Raw genomic sequence first — 15,995 nt, 5'->3', positions numbered from 1 at the left:
CAATTTAATATACTAGGTTAGATATCAGGTTCATTTGTTTGTATTTATAAGCAGTTTTAAGGTTTATTCTTTGTTCTTGTTTTAATTTTATTTTTGACATATAAAACATTCACATTTCTCAGAAGTTTAAAAGGTGTACTCAGAGCAGTCTCACTCCCATTCCCATCCTGGTGACTCTGCTCCTCCCTCCCCATTTTCATTGGTTTCTGGTTTATTCTTATATTGTTTTTTTGGGGGGGGGAGTAGCAAATATGTACTCATATGCTTATTTTCCCTCTCATTCAAAAGCTAGCATGCTAAAATACTCTGCACTTTGTTTTTTTCACTTGGAAGAAATTGGTTCATAAGAGTATAAAAATAAACAATTCTTGATTGTTGGGAATGACCAAGCAACGTTACTATGTTCACCTTATAAGTCTGTATTTGCCTTAATTCGCAATCCTCTCTAAAGCCAACCATGATTTTAAACAAAGGTCACAAGAAGTTAAACTGACAAACCCTACTGCAAGATTGATGGGATGTTCTTTTCTTTTTTTTTTTTGATATTTTGGTATGTTTTTTTTAAAAAAGATGAAAACTTGTCAACTGCTTTCATATAGGCAAATCTGTATTCTGCAAACAAATGTCTACAGGAGAAAATATAATACCAAAAGCAAGCAATCATCAGTGGACAGCTCTAAAGAAAGACGAGGTCTCTGTCACTTTGGAAGGTAGCAACACAGATTGAGCAAATGCCATCTGTGTAATTTCTTAGCCTATCAAGAAGGAACAAAGGGCTGGCTGTTTGCTCTGTTAGAACGCAGCTTTATAACACCAAGATCATGGGTTCCCATACTGGCCAGCCGCCAAAAAAAAAAGAAAAGAAAAAGAAAAAGAAAAAGGGAAGAACAAGATTAGCAATGCATAAGAGCAATTCTTCCTTCCTTGATCTGGAAGTCTAACTTAAGTGAGGTTGAAAGCCAATTACACTTTACAAATTCAAACCAAATTCACATACTTACTTGAGTGAGTGAATTCCAGCTGTGAGTCAGCTCAGCATTTGGGAAGGGTAGGCTAGGTCTAACAAGAGGTGAAAGAAATGGAAAGTCTTTGCCAAGTAGTACATGGGCGGCAAAAGAACTACAAGCAGCTACCATTAAGTGGTAGCAGAGTCTGAGGGTCAGCATTCTAGACCCCCAGTTAACATCCAATAAAGGTTAATGAGACAGAAACCATACCAGTTTTTTTAGTCACCACCCACTGCTTCCTATGAAGTATAGGCTCAGGAAAGGAAGAAGCCATCAAAACTCAACACTAAATAAAATAAATCTGACTTTAAGGACCTTATGTTAAATAGTGACTATGCAAGTAACAGGTATTGATTCTGCAAAACCATTCTGCAAAAAAAAAAAAAAAATTTTGTTTGTTAGTGGGTCAATGAGAATTTTCAGAAACCATTTTGTAGTTAGACTACATATTTTCAAGTTTAAAGGACAAAGTGAAACCCCTTTAAAGATCAGCTGCAGGTGACTTTAGTTTCCACAATTCTTAAAAACAAACAGAGGCTGGACCATTAGCTCAGTTGGTTACAGCATGGTGTTATAACACCAAGGTCACAGGTTTGGTTCCCCATACCAGTCAGCCACCAAAATAAATAAATAAATAAATAATAAGCCTCTAGAAGAGTCTAGAGACACAATACACAGACAAAAATCTATCAATCACTTCAAACCATTTTTAAAACATAATTACAATTTTCATTATAAAGAGGCAATATTTGCCATTCTTCTTGACTTTCTAACTTGAGATGTATATGTTCAATTTTAGATAAAAGTTTTGGTATAAAATTATGACCTTTGATGGAGACTCTAAGAAACAAGCTGGAGGGCTGGCCAGTTAGCTCAGTTGGTTAGAGTGCAGTGTTCTATCACCAAGGTCAAGGGTTCGAATTTCTGTATAAGCCAGCCACCAAAAACAACAAAGAAAGAAACAAGCTGGTTGAAAAGAACTGTTGGCTGTGACTTCTATGGGGCTATTTAAAAATAAGTTAGCTATTGCTCCAGAATGAATACAGTATAATCCCCCTATCCTCTCTACCTCCCAGACCAGAATACAAAAGTTTGGCTTTTCATGACTTATGACTTTCTTTCTGAACAGCCATTTTCTAACAAGTAAAATGGACAGAAGCACAAGGATAAAGATCTCTTGCTTTACATTGCAATGCAAACCAAAAGTCAAAATTAAATTTTGTACAGGAAAAGTTATTTGGTAAATTTTATCAATAAATAACACTGCTAGAACATTATTGATCTTGATATTTTTCAAATCATTTTTGTTTAACTCTTGGTATGCAAAGAATAAGCCTAACTGGTAAAACCACCTGAGAGTACTAGATCAGGATTTTTACTTAAAGCTGATTAGAAAAGCTTGAAACCCACACTTACTAATATAGTGAATACCAAGATCCTGAATGCCTAGATTTCTATTACTTTCTAGTTTAAGTGCTCTGCCTCAACATTAGTGGCTTACGGTTTACAGAGGATTTGTATTTTTAAAACATTCTGGAATCCTTTGAGTGCTGCATCTACACTTCACAGATGAGAAAACAGAACAGGGGTGGGGATTAAGTGACTTGCTTAAAGCAATTTGCTACCAACACTGAGATTGAAAAAGCAAAAAAACCCAAAAAAACACCTATAAGCCCGGTACTATTTTCATTCTATTGGAATAGGCTGGAGAAACAGCAACTTTCCTCTTTATTTTCAAAGGGTCAGTTTACAGAACAGTCTGCTGTTGCATTAAATCTTTCTGAGCTTAAAATACCAGATAAACATTTGTGAGCTTTAGGGAAGGAAGACAATTCTTTCAATTCCAATATCTTGATTAACTTTAGGAAAAGTAAAATGATGCAAAGAAAAAACATTTAAAGTTGCCAATGGACTGCCACTGAGAGGTACTGCTCCTCAGACTTGTAAGGGTGAGGAGGGAATAACAGAGCACAAACACTGAAAGCAAAATACTCCATTCTGGCATACACTTCCATTGTCTTTCAGGGATGGAGGGGGCAGGAAGAGAATGTAAGGGCAAACTAATCCTGACCACTTTACTCGGACAAAAGAAATTAACTCGATTTCCTATTTGCATCAATTCTATCTGTATTTATACAAGGGGATTTTCAGTTTGGTATGTTTAAAAACGACCGATTTTTTTGGGGGGGGTCACCTGGGAAAATTCATAAGAAGTTACCATACTTTAAAATATGCAACAGAGAATGCATTTTAAATGTGCTTTATAAAGGGGTTTATTTATCCTGTGCTAAATGGTGATGGGGGGGATTTTTCTTTCACATACTAACACTTAGCACAATCCCTTAAGGAGAACATGCCTTTAAATAGAAACCATTCCTCTAAGTTCCTTTCTCAACTGTGGTGTGCCACTCAGAAATCACCCTCTCCTAGTTACTTCACATCTTATAACATGTCTGAAAGATCTAGCAAAGTTGAATTTTCCCAATGCGAAAAGAGTTATATAAAATTTGGGGACCCCCAAGTTAAAAAAAAAAAAAAGATAAATTTGGTTACTGATGTGTTCCCACTTTTTGGTACCACCTCTCTAACGGATTCTACTATGACTTAAAATGTTCTTGTAAGGCCTTTACTTTTATTAAAGTATTCTGGATTTAACTAACATGATCTATGATTATTGAATCTTGGTTTCATAGCTATGGCAGACCTTTATTTAAAGCACTCAATTAAATGATCTCACTTATATATGGAATCTAAAAAGCTGAACTCATAGAAACAAGGAGTAGAAAAGTGGTTACCAGGAGGGGTGGGAGGATGGTGGGAATGGGGAGATGTTGGTTAAAGGATGAAATCTAGCAGTTATAAGTTCTGGAGAGCTGACGTACAGGACTATTGTTGCAGTTATTAATATACAGTAACTACAGTTAATAATAATGTATTGTATACTTGAAATCTGCTAAGAGAGTAGATCTTAAGTATTCTTACCATAAAAGAAAAAGAGAGAACTGTGAGGTGATGAATATGTGAATTAGCTTAACTGCTGTCATCATTTTACAATGTATACATACATCAAGGCATCACATTACATACCTTGAATACAATTTTTATTTGTCAATTATACCTTAATAAAGCTGAAAGAATGTTTTTAAAAAATAAAGTAATTAATAAGTGAAGAAAATTTTCTGATTATATGGTTTTCAAGAACAAAATTTTCCAAAAATTGAGTAACAGATTTTAATAACTATACTGCTTCACAAGCTGAACAGGACTGCAAAACAGATTTAAACAGTCCTAGAAAGTGAAGTCTGAAATTCCTTTGGTCATTTAAAGGGCTTCTTTAAAAATAGAAAATAAAGATAATTGGTGTGTGATTATGTTCCCCTAGATGAGGCAGCCTCAGCTTTACTGCATCATTGAGCAAACAATGAGATGTGCTGTATTAATAGCAGGTTGGAAGGTCTCATAGCAGAACAGTTTTTCCATATGCTGGAGAGCTGTTATAACTGGAACCATGTAGAGCTTCCTGCCTCCTCTGGGAGGACTGCTGGCTCTGTTTTCTAATGGGATCTGAGTTTATACAAGTTTAGTTTGGAAGGGCCTTGAATACAGCCCTTATTCAGCAGTCTTTCAGAGTGGGTATGAAAAGTTCCTCTTAGATCTCAGGCAGAGAAACAAGAATATCTTGGTAAAGATCACCCAAAGTAAAGAGGTCTTGACCTGTGGTTATACTAAAGATCAGATTTCAGGGAGGTAAAGGCAGAATTGGCACAGGACTCTGTGTGCTCACTGTGCTTCAACCTCTAAATCTGGCTGTGTCTTCCTACATAATTCTTTCTCCCAGTGTCCCAAACGAAATTTCATTCATATTTCTGTAATACATGTTACACACTGTACTAACTCTGAGGCATGGTTTGGCTATTCTTTCATGTCAAACACCAACTTTTCCAGGGACAGAGACGTTAACATTGGTATAAATAAAACAAACCCTTATCTGCCCTCCCCTTTTTATCCTGGGTCTTATTTAATAATAAAGCAAGTGACAGACCACTTCAAGACTGAAAAGGAATCTTCTTCTTTTTTTTGTCTGAGTCCCAGATCTGCTAATTTTGGCTTAAGGAGGAAGCTGCTCTCCTGGCTACCTGGTTCACCAGCTGAGTCAACTATCTTTCTGAGTTCTGCCCTCCTTTTCCTATCATCTTTCTCTAACCTTTACACTTTGGCTATTTCATCAGCTCCTCGTTTAACTCCTTCTGTGATTTTCTGTAAATTTTTTGAAGCCAGAGTTTCAATAAAATGACCTTTATGATCTTTCTAATTTTATTATCACTCTCAGTCCAGGAATTCAGAATATAAATTAGCATGTTAGGGAAATTCTCATATTCTGACCCATTTTTTAATCCCTTGAATCCAGGAAGCCCAGCCAACCAGAAACTAGAGGTGGGAGTGAGAAGAGAAAGTCAATTATTCTTAGCATTTCAAATAGAATATAGACTGAAGAAATGCTGTTGGCTTAGAGGAGGCCTGGCCATTCCCTCTTTTTCTAGAGATACCATCGAGTTCTTTGCAACCTGCCTTGGCTATACAGATGAAGAAACTACATCCGAGTCTTGCTAGGAGGTAACAGTCCCAAACACCCAAGTCGGGGCCCTGCTTTATCCCAATCACCACTTCCTCAATTCTAGACAAGTGTTCTAGGTTCTTAGCCTCGGGTCCATGGATGGGCTTCAGGCTGCCAACCTCACCCTACATGGAAATTGTTATGTATATGTGCATTTTTCTGGACTATATACACAGCTCTAACAGGGCTCCAAACCCCAAATGGTTAAGAACCACTACACTAGATTTAAACGATCCAAATAATAACCTCACAAGAATGTAAGTAAGCACTCCAAGACTGTTTGGTTCACTGATGTATCCTAAGCACCTAGCACAGGTCCTGGAACACAGCAGGTACTCAATCCTGAGCACACAGGGCTGTCTGATTTCTGGTCAAGGCTTACTCTGAATACCTGGGAGAAGTAGAGTAAGGACTTCTCACATGAGGATTATTTTCCTCATAATCAAAGTCAGCCCACATAGGTGGTAGCTGCATTACCATCCCAATATCCAATTTAATGACAATTTTGGCCAGCCCTGCTAGATAATCTAAAAGAGTGGTTCTAAATCTGGGTTCTTTCAAGTTTATCTGGGGAAGATGTTTCACAGTGCCAACCCATTCTCCACCTGCCCCCTTACTCTTAGTTCTGCCCCTATTCTGATTAAGTAGGTCTAATTTAGGGCCCAAGTAATGAATATTTTGAAAAAGCTCCCTACATGACTGATAACTTCTACTCCTCCCCACCCATGAGAAGTACTGATCTAAGAAACAATCTAAGAAGGATCTGAAAAAGCTAACACAAGCACACTGAGTTTACAAGACTCTTAATAAAGCAACTCACAAGAACACAGGCAACATTAGATATGCCTTGTTCAGAGATAAAACAAATAATGCAAAGGAAGTAGAGAATCTACCTTTAGTAACAACTCCATCTGTCGGGTACAGAGACAATCCATCAGATGGATCCACAAGGAGTTATTAGAAGAACATGACAAATAGCCTTTCTGAGGGAAGACAGAGACCACATTTTTATAATGACTTGGTCCAAATTCAGTAAAAAACTGGCAAAGTGTTCTCATTCTAAACATGCCCAGAACTCAGCTAATCCCCTCCCTATGGAGTCAGAAAAGAATGTGCAGAATTATGAGCCCCCTACTCCCCAAATACGAGTTTCCTTCTCCTGAATGCAAGGGCTGAAACTATTCTCATTAATTATCCACTCCTAATTACAAACTAGGTAGAGAAATAAGGTAGTTCTCAATATAATACTCTCCTTCTAACCTTTATGATTTGTAAACATCCTTTACTCCACCTCCACTAAGAACCAAGCCTTTGCCAACCTTAATTCGTTCTTATCTGGCAAACAAAACCAGAAACTACCCTCAGAGTAATGTTTCCCCTCTGGGAAATCCTAGGGAAGGGGTGCAATAAGGTCAGCCCCTCCAGGATACGTTTTCCTTGGACTTACAATACAGCTTAATACACTGAGAACACCATGTCCCCAACCAGCTTAGTTTCTTTTCTGTTTCAAACCCGAAGTAAACAGATTCTACAGCAGCTACAAGTCTGTTACCAAGGCCACTGTATTGATCAGTACATTTAACATTCACAATTCATCTAGTCCAGCATGACAAGCCAGCTGGGCTACTCCCCATAAGAAGTGAACATTGGGAATCTTCATGTCTTGCTTGCTAAGAAGTCTGGTGCTCAAAACCTGGACACTAAAAACTCAAGTACTGAATTAGAAGTTGGATACCGCCTGGCCACCAACAGGAAACTGAATTAGTTACCCAAAGCAACTGAATGCTTTTGTCATCTCTATGAAGTACCTATTTCAACCTCCAAAGCAGCAAAATTCTGGAAGTCTCCCTTTCCCTTGAATCCATCCTAAGTCATGTACTATAAGGAAGCAACATACACAAAATTTAGTGCCAACTAGATCCCAAGCTTCTGGCTAGGACAAGCATTGGCCCAGTTCCCAGAGAATGCAATTCTAAAGGAGGTATGTTTCAAAGGCAAAGGCACATATAGCTTTTGAGCACTGAGCTCAGCCTGTGGCTCAGAAAGGGCATCCAGGGTTGCAGAAGAAGAAGAACCAGAAGTTTGCTCAGTACTGCCGGGCAGAGCTGTTGTTTATTACTTTCAAGGTTCCAACATACACTTTAAAATCAAGCTGTTCAACTCATCACTGGTCCCCAAACCTCAAACACCCTAAGTGAAAGCCTCCTTAAATCAAGAGCATGTGTAAACCAAAACACCAGTTTCAGCTTTGGGCAAAGTACCCCTAATGCTAAGAGTTTAAAACTTGTTTGGTTTGATGGTGAGAAATTCAAGTTACCTTCCCCATTATGTGTAAGGATAGCCCTAAGCCCACTGCCTATCCCTAAACTACTGAGCTAAGAAGCTGGAGGCTTCTTATTCAGAAGTCTCTTCCCTTACCTCCTATTTTTGGTGTTATAAAGGAATCTACTAAGCTGTTGGAAATTCTCATCAATTTCTCACCTGCAATTCTTGCTATCCTTATCATCCACGTGGGAGGGACCTATGTTAGATATACAACCCCGGATAACTAAAAGAAAAAGTGCCATCATGTGAGTCCAACTTACTTTCTCCTAGGGATGATCATCTCATATTGTTTTATTCAATAAACATTTACTGACAGTATTATATGCCAAGCAGTAAATATTATATATACATGTGAGGTATGGTCCTTGCCCTCAATATGTTCCATCTAGAGAAACCAAATAAGTAGATTCAGATATCATTAGGTCAGTCCTTAAAATAGTCAGAGAAGTGCTACACTGAGATCAAACCTATTTTTGAGAGACACAGTGAAGCAAATTATGTTGTTTAGTTTTGATACTCAGTCTAGTATGTGAGCAAACTAGACTCCCTATTCCAAACACTCCCATGGAATCAACTCTGGAGCTTTAGGAGCAAACATACTTCATATGAAGAGCAGTGGGGCTGACGTAGTACAAAAACCTCCAAAAGTTGCTGAGATGCTGGTCTCACTGTGTGCGCACAAGTTCCTGAGTTGAACCCTCAAGGCATTTATAATGAGTCTCTTGGGAAGCTGAGGATCATCCCAAAGAGGGGGGTGACAACACCAACAACCTCAGCTTTGTTCCAAGTCACAAGGACAAACTGCAGGCTGGCAACTTAGCAGTTTCTGGACCTGTAAAGAAAAGAGAATCCGTGGCTTACAGGCCTGACCTTCTAAATCAGGGTTTTTTAACCCAGGATCCATGGATAAGTTTCAGGCAGTCCCATAAAGCCTCTGAAAGGGTATGCAAATTTTTTTGCTTCTGAATTTTTCTGTGGAAAGAGCCATGATTTTCATAAAATTCTTAAAGGCATCTGTGACCCAAAAGATTAAGAACCATTGTTCCAGAGTCTCTAATCCAACAACTCTCAAGAGCAATTCCTTCAAACAAGCAAAAGAGAAGCTTACTTCAATTCTTTACCTTCCATTCAAATTTTTCTATTTATTGACCTCTCTTCTGAAATTAGAAGCACAGATGAGGGTGTGTATTTTGAAAATTCAAGGCAAATGTCTCTTTTCTACATTGCCAAAATAAAGCTAACAGTCATTATAGCCCAAATAAATTTTCCTGAAAGTCGTTGAGGAAGGAGACAGTGTGGGACTGGTCAAAGAGGGAAGATCAGAATCTCTGTCCTACTAACTTTTCTGATAGGTCTCTTTTTTTAATTTCAGGCTCCTGGGTCCATGATGGAAACAGGTCACAGCCCGTCCTGAAGGAAAGGGCTAAAGTAATTCCCATTATGTCCATGGAAACCTGTGCCTCAAAGGTTTGCCTTAGTACATTTAATAAGTACTGGAAAAGCTGGAGCATTTATTAAAAACAGAACTGCCAAAATCCTGTCTTTGTTCAAAACACACTATGAACAGCTTCATTCAGGAGGTCTGAGTGAATGAACCATAGTTACTCTCATCTCCTCCAGGCCTTCAGCCCCTTCACTCTGCCATCCACAAATTCACTATTAAGCTCACAAAGAGCTGCACACCACTGCGAATCAGCACATTAGTATTTTCCTTGGCACCTTGAGCACACAGACTCAGTGGGATTCCACCGATGCCATCATACACTCACAGGTTCAGGAGAGAAGAGAAAAAACATGAACAATAAGGTGTGCTTTTGCTGCGCAGTTCTTCAGATTGTAAAGAACTAAGCCTGAGGCAGGTCCAAGATGAACAGCATGGAACAGTAAGCAGTTCCAAACCCCTCCTGTTTATTAAGGTTCATTTCCATCACACAACTTAGTACAGGGTGTCCATTTTGAAAGAAGTGAACTGGCTTGGGCTGGTACAATAGAACACGTTAAGCCCATTAAACCCCACAGGCTAAGTACACAGGCACCTAAGCTGAGTCGTTGGGCTTTTGTGGCAAGAAAGCAGAAGCATGCTTAGAATGTCCTCTACTTCTGTCAATTCTTTTCTCAATCTCTACCCCAGGATTCCAAACACTACCCTTTACCAGTAATTCATTAAACTTTTTTACTTTGTGTCCTGTTGGGTAGTAAATGATTAAGCCCCATGTATAACTACTAAGCAGTACCAATCATTATACACATTCTGAGATTAAGGCACCAGGCTGAAACCTTTAGAAAAACTGAATAGAGATAAAGACAAAAATGAAACCAGTTTGAGTCTCAACAAAGACATGGGTGCTCCCCCCGAGTTCTGTAATTAATTGCTGTGGAGCAAAGGCCACACATTTCTGCAGGAGAAAATCAGTTATAGATAATCAGGAGCAGACAGTTTAGAGTAGTGAGAAACAGAACCTGGGGGAGGGAGTTGGGAGTACGGAGGGATGTGATCTGAAGGTGACCATATAAAACGATAAAGCCACAGTTCAGAAGAATTTTCAGAATTATTTTGTGTAATTCAAGTACTCTAGTTTGAGAAGACCCCCAAGCTATTGAAGTTTGAGAAAAAAACTCCTGAACTCAGCCTAGCCCAATCACTGACAAACACCCACATGCTATAAGTGTGTTATTATTATGGGGGGTGGGGAGGGAGAGTGGTGAGGTAGAGCACATCTCACTTCCACCACAAGTTCTATGATCCCTCATTATCTACGCACCCCCGGTAACCAACAAATATTTTAGTGTTTAATAGGTGTAACTTCTACATAAACTAATATTTTTGTCAGGGAAGATTTCTTCCTGTTGAAAAGACATTTCAATAGAAATATCTTTGTTTTGGCTCTTTAACAATAATTCAAAATTTGGCTCTCATTTGAACTATCATGTCACATCATCCAGAGAGTTATAAATAAGGTGACCACATAAACCAGGGTATTTTTTGGAGTATAAGGAGGCACTCCCTGGACAGCATGCCGGGATAACAGGTACAAACCAGAACTGTACCAGGAAAACCATGATATATGGTCACTGCAGGTATAAAGGTATTAGAACACTAATTATTATTTACTAAATGCTAATCCTCTCAACAAATCTATATAGATAGCACTCTCATTATTCCCCATTTTATAGACAAGAAAAGGAACGCTCAGACAGGTTAAGTCACTCGTCTAAGGTCACACGGCTATTAGATGGTAGAGACGGAAGGTAAACCTGACTCCCAAAATTAAGTGCTTAACTTACATTGTACTACTACTCACAGTTTTAGGAGCAAAAAGAAGCTAAAGAGGTCTTATGTAATAGCCAAGCAGCAGTGGGACAATAAGAGAACTAACTACTTGAGTAAGTTAAGGGAAATATGGTATCAAAAGAGAAAAGGTGATTGCAATTCTATGTAATTTTTTTTTTGGCTGCTGGCCAGTACAGGGTTCCGAACTCTTGACCTTGGTGTTATAACACTCTGTGAATTTTTATTAATTGTTTACCACACTGCTCACCACTGACAGTGCTGACAAGAATCAGAAGAAAAATTTGTGGTAAGAATCTATCTTCAACTTTGGATTCTCAGGTTGGAAAAAACTCTGGTCTATGTAAATGTGTGGTCCTTCATACATGACAGGGATGCTTCTGACCCACCTCAGTGGGATATGTTCTGAGGTATTATTCAGCTCTGAATTATAATGAAGTATGTGTTCAGTATAACAAGGGTGGCTCTTCTTTATAAAAATTTAATATTCACATTGCCAAACTTAAGAAACAGATAAGTATAAATGATTCACCTTTATTAGCCAGTTCTTTTAAATAACAACTCCAAGAAGGCATTAAAGTGATTGCTTATAGATCATTAACTACTTGAGGTGGTGAAGTAAACTTACCAGGAGTCACAGGCAACGAAAGATCTACATGACTCTGTGTATCAAAAAACCCTTTAAGGGCAACTTTAAAAGAATATTGGATAACACACACTGGATCCAAATGACACCCCTCTGATAAAAACAAAAGGTACACATTTGTAATCTTGCCAGCAAAAGATCTAGACAAAGAATAGATTTCTCTGTTACAAGCTAAATGTCTAAAGGAACTTGGAACAAAGTAATTTGGAAGCTAGAGTGTAACTAACTGAATCAAACCAAATAAGAAAAAGAGAAGTAATCACTATCTGTGGACAAATCTAAAAAAGAGGATCTTCTTACATCCCTGACTCCTGTTCAAAGACTGCTACTAAAACAGTAGCCGTTCTAAAAAAGAATCAAGAGATACTAATGACGTGGAGAAGACAGGAAATGTCAACGGATCAAATCTCTTCTCAGTGATTCTGAGAAGTACTGGTATAAATTCTATAAAATTGCAACAAGAATTAGCCCTAAAAAAACCCTGAGAAAAAGAGCATCCTGGATTTCACCTATCAGGTTGATATCCAAGCAGTATTCACCGGGGCTCTACTTGGTATGCTTCCTAAGTCTCAGCTGACCCGTTTGATGAATTAGTGCCACATCTGCTTTATTCAAATAAAGAACTATAAGCAAAAGTAGTTTCTTTTGTGTTCTTCTCCTCTCCTGTATTTTGCTGGTGGTAAAGGTCTGACCATACAGATCCTAGGTCAAATGCCTAATGTATCACCCCAAAGAGTACTCTCAAATGTTCAGAAGTTCAGAGAATAGCAAATGTTCTGATAGGGCTTCCAGAGAAACATGTCTATTGTAGGTTTCATCAACAAGTTGGAGATTTTGAGTTTACTCTATGAAAAAAAATCAACTTGACACAATGTCAATTTCCAAAGGTCCAAGGACAGTTATCACCTCTGCAACACAAAGTAGCAGAAAAATATGGATAAGTAACCAGTGATTATGAGGAACTAGATGACTTATTTGGTTTGACTGATAACTGCCAACATTAAACAAGGATCTTCAGTTGTGGTAAAATATATGCTTACCCTACTAACTCAAGGACTCCTTTTCTCACCTCAAATTTTCCTATCCATACCATCTAAAACCACCAGTGAAAGTTGTGAACAAGCTTTACCATGTGAATCATACTACAGCAATTAATACGGTTGCATAAAAATTTTCTTTAGAACTCTGTCAGGAAAAGTTGTCTTCCTGAGGAATCTGCATGTATCATTTCCCATGTCTGCTAAGGAGCCTCTAACTCTGTGATTCCCTTTATCCTCTGGCTGCTAGGAAGTTTAGAGTTGCACCTGACAATCAACCTCATCAATTATCTTAAGCCCTCAGGGTTAACAATATTTTTTTCTTCTTTCTATAGTTTTGACTTCCTATTTATATCATATATGTGTTTAGTGTTATAAGACACCTCAAATACTCATTAAAAAGAGGGAGCATAAATATAGGCGTGCTTCAAAAAGTTCATGGAAAAATTTGTGTTATCTTTTAATTCTATTTTTCCATAAACTTTTTGAAGTATCCTCATTTACTAACAGACTTTTGGGGTGGGGGGCTTGCCAGTAAGTGGATCCCTAACAGACTTCTTTCTAAAAATCACTTTTGCTATCTTAACTCCCAACAACAGGCACTTATTTGATACATGAGGCAGAGAAGCTAATTGCTTAAGGTGGTACCCATTTAGTTGGCTTCTTGACAACCAGGCATCTCAAGCCTTGAATCAAACCTACACGTGCTATTATGTACACGGCACTGTGGTAGACCCCAAGGGTATACAAAATTCAGTAAATCACAATTATAGTTGAAGAATCCAGATATCTATGCTTTTACTTGATGAACAATCACTCTATTCTACCTCAAACAAAGTGAATTACAGCCGACCAGAAAGTAACACTGGGATCTGATCTGACTGAGAACCAGCCAGGTCACCCTGAAGTAACCTACATCCTCTGGCACTAGGAATGTCCTCAGTCCCTGAGGGGCCTCAGAACTTGGAATGATCCAAGGATTAGTTGGTCTAGAGCCAGGCTAGAATCCCCGTTAAGTGAAGGACTATACCATTTGAAGAGACCCCTTTTTCACAACATTCAGTACCATGCCAAGCTACTTTTTTTCTTATTATTATTCCCATGCTTTCTCACATCATTAACACACAGCACAGGTACAAAAGTGACTTAAATTATAATGTTCAATTCAGGTGAAGTTTTGAAAAACGGACTACCTAGGACTTGCTATGTGACCTTGACTAGTCCTCAACTGATCCATTAACTAAATGTCTTTTATCATCACTAGGGTAATTAGTCATCATAAAGTACTTTAATACGAAGTGCTGCATAAATGCTAAACAATAAAGCTCAGAAACAGCAAGATTAATAAGAAACATGGGGGCACATTTACCAGCAAATGGAAACTTACAACAGGGTCTTCCCACATTCCTGGCACAGACTGCTTCTTTTAGCTAATGGAATATGAGTCTCTCAAAGCATTAGCACTTGGCCTGACAATACACATTAGCAATATTCCTCCTGGGAAGAAGAGAGGAAAAGGGATATTTATTCTGGTAGGCAGCCATACGGACATCTCAGTTACTAGTTAGCCAGGTGAGCAATTAATATTTGAGTACCTACTATATGCTAGGTACAGAGCTAGGCACAATGGATACAATGGTGAATGAGAGTCCCTGTCTTTATTGGAGTTTACAATACAGACTTTGTCTTATCAACAGGGGCACTTGATTGTAGGTTTACTAAAAGGCAAGCAACTTAAAGATGCTTAATACTCTGAAGCAACGAGGCAAAAGAGCATGGGCTAATGGGAAAAGAAAGAGCACAGGGAATTAGGGTATCAGGGTTTTCTCATTCTTTTGCCTAACTCAGATCTGAAGTACTACCCTTAAGCATTCTGCTTATAAGGACTGTGACTTTCTCCAAAAAACAGTGTAGAATACAAAGGGTTACTGCCCCAACAAAGCAGTCAGCTGAACTGAGCAGTAAAAATAAGGTTAATCAGACTCCTTAAAATCAAGGGATCTTCCATAACCTTTTAAGAGCACTGTTGGTAAGAAACTTTGTGAGAAAACAGAGCTAAAACACACAACGATGACTTGTCTTTTTAATCTCGCATTTGATTTCTGGAGGGGTAGATTAATTCACTTAAAAAGAAAAAGCCATCTTTCACACTTAAGACAGCTTAACTAGTTCAGGTATAGGAGCCTCAAGGACTGTCACTATTCCTGCAAACCTTGCTTTGTTCAGCTTGTACAAGCCCTACATCCCATTAAACACTGCAGGCAGAGAACCTTAACACACACTATCTTTATGCAGGAGGGAAATATTTATCCAGGTTCTCATTGTCTTCAGAAAGGTCACCTCTTTGCAAAGGTTCTCTGGTCTACTGTTAACTGGGTGCCAGGTATGTGGAAAGGCAAGATGTGGTTGGCAGTAAATGATCAGAAAGAACTAGAGATCCCAATACCACCATTCAGAGTAGTTAGACTAAAACCTCCAAAGGTTGCTATTTACAAGAGAATTAGAAGGATGTCCTTTGGTCTCGACCCACAGCACAACAGACCAAACTTTTTCTGCCTCAATAAGTGCAGTAAAGAATGAGCAATCATTCCTTACCACCCACCACTCCAACCCACCCAAGCTCCTTTCTCGAGGGATGCCTAAGTGATCTATTCACATGACTCTAGGATCAACCTGTATCCATGACAGTTTCTGCTGTCACCAATCTCCAAATATCAATTTCTTACATATGTCGAAGCAACTGGAAGACTAGGTGAAAATCACAGTCTGCTTTTCAATCTCATGCTGCCCTCATTGCCTTCACCTGCATAAAAGAGCTAGCTCCACGCATTCTTTTTTCTTGCCTCTAAGCTATCACGCAGTTGTTAGATAAAACTGGCCACTGCTCCCAAAGATTTGTCCGAAGAAGCTCTGCCAGATTTAGACCCTCATTCCCTGGGCTGGTCACAGGGGTCAGCTGATTTGGTTCACCCTCTCCCACTTTCGTCTTCGAGCCCCTTCATCCAGGAAAACTCAGCCGCAAATTTAAGGCTCGGCCCTGTCGGGATTCAAAAAGATCCTGGAGGACTAGGGCCGA

At 38.7% G+C, this 15,995-nt stretch overlaps 1 protein-coding gene across 1 annotated transcript in view; it reads right to left on the bottom strand.

The window, feature by feature from the left end:
• Window positions 1-15,995, bottom strand: part of AHCYL1 (adenosylhomocysteinase-like 1) — a 40,179-nt gene that overhangs the window by 23,493 nt on the left and 691 nt on the right. The window lies entirely within an intron of this gene.

The sequence above is a fragment of the Galeopterus variegatus genome, unplaced genomic scaffold (genome assembly GCF_000696425.1).
Source record: "Galeopterus variegatus unplaced genomic scaffold, G_variegatus-3.0.2 Scaffold16, whole genome shotgun sequence".
NCBI classification, from domain to species: Eukaryota; Metazoa; Chordata; class Mammalia; order Dermoptera; family Cynocephalidae; genus Galeopterus; species Galeopterus variegatus.
Note: the sequence above shows the minus strand (reverse complement) of the source record. Positions and strands in the feature narration are given on the sequence as shown.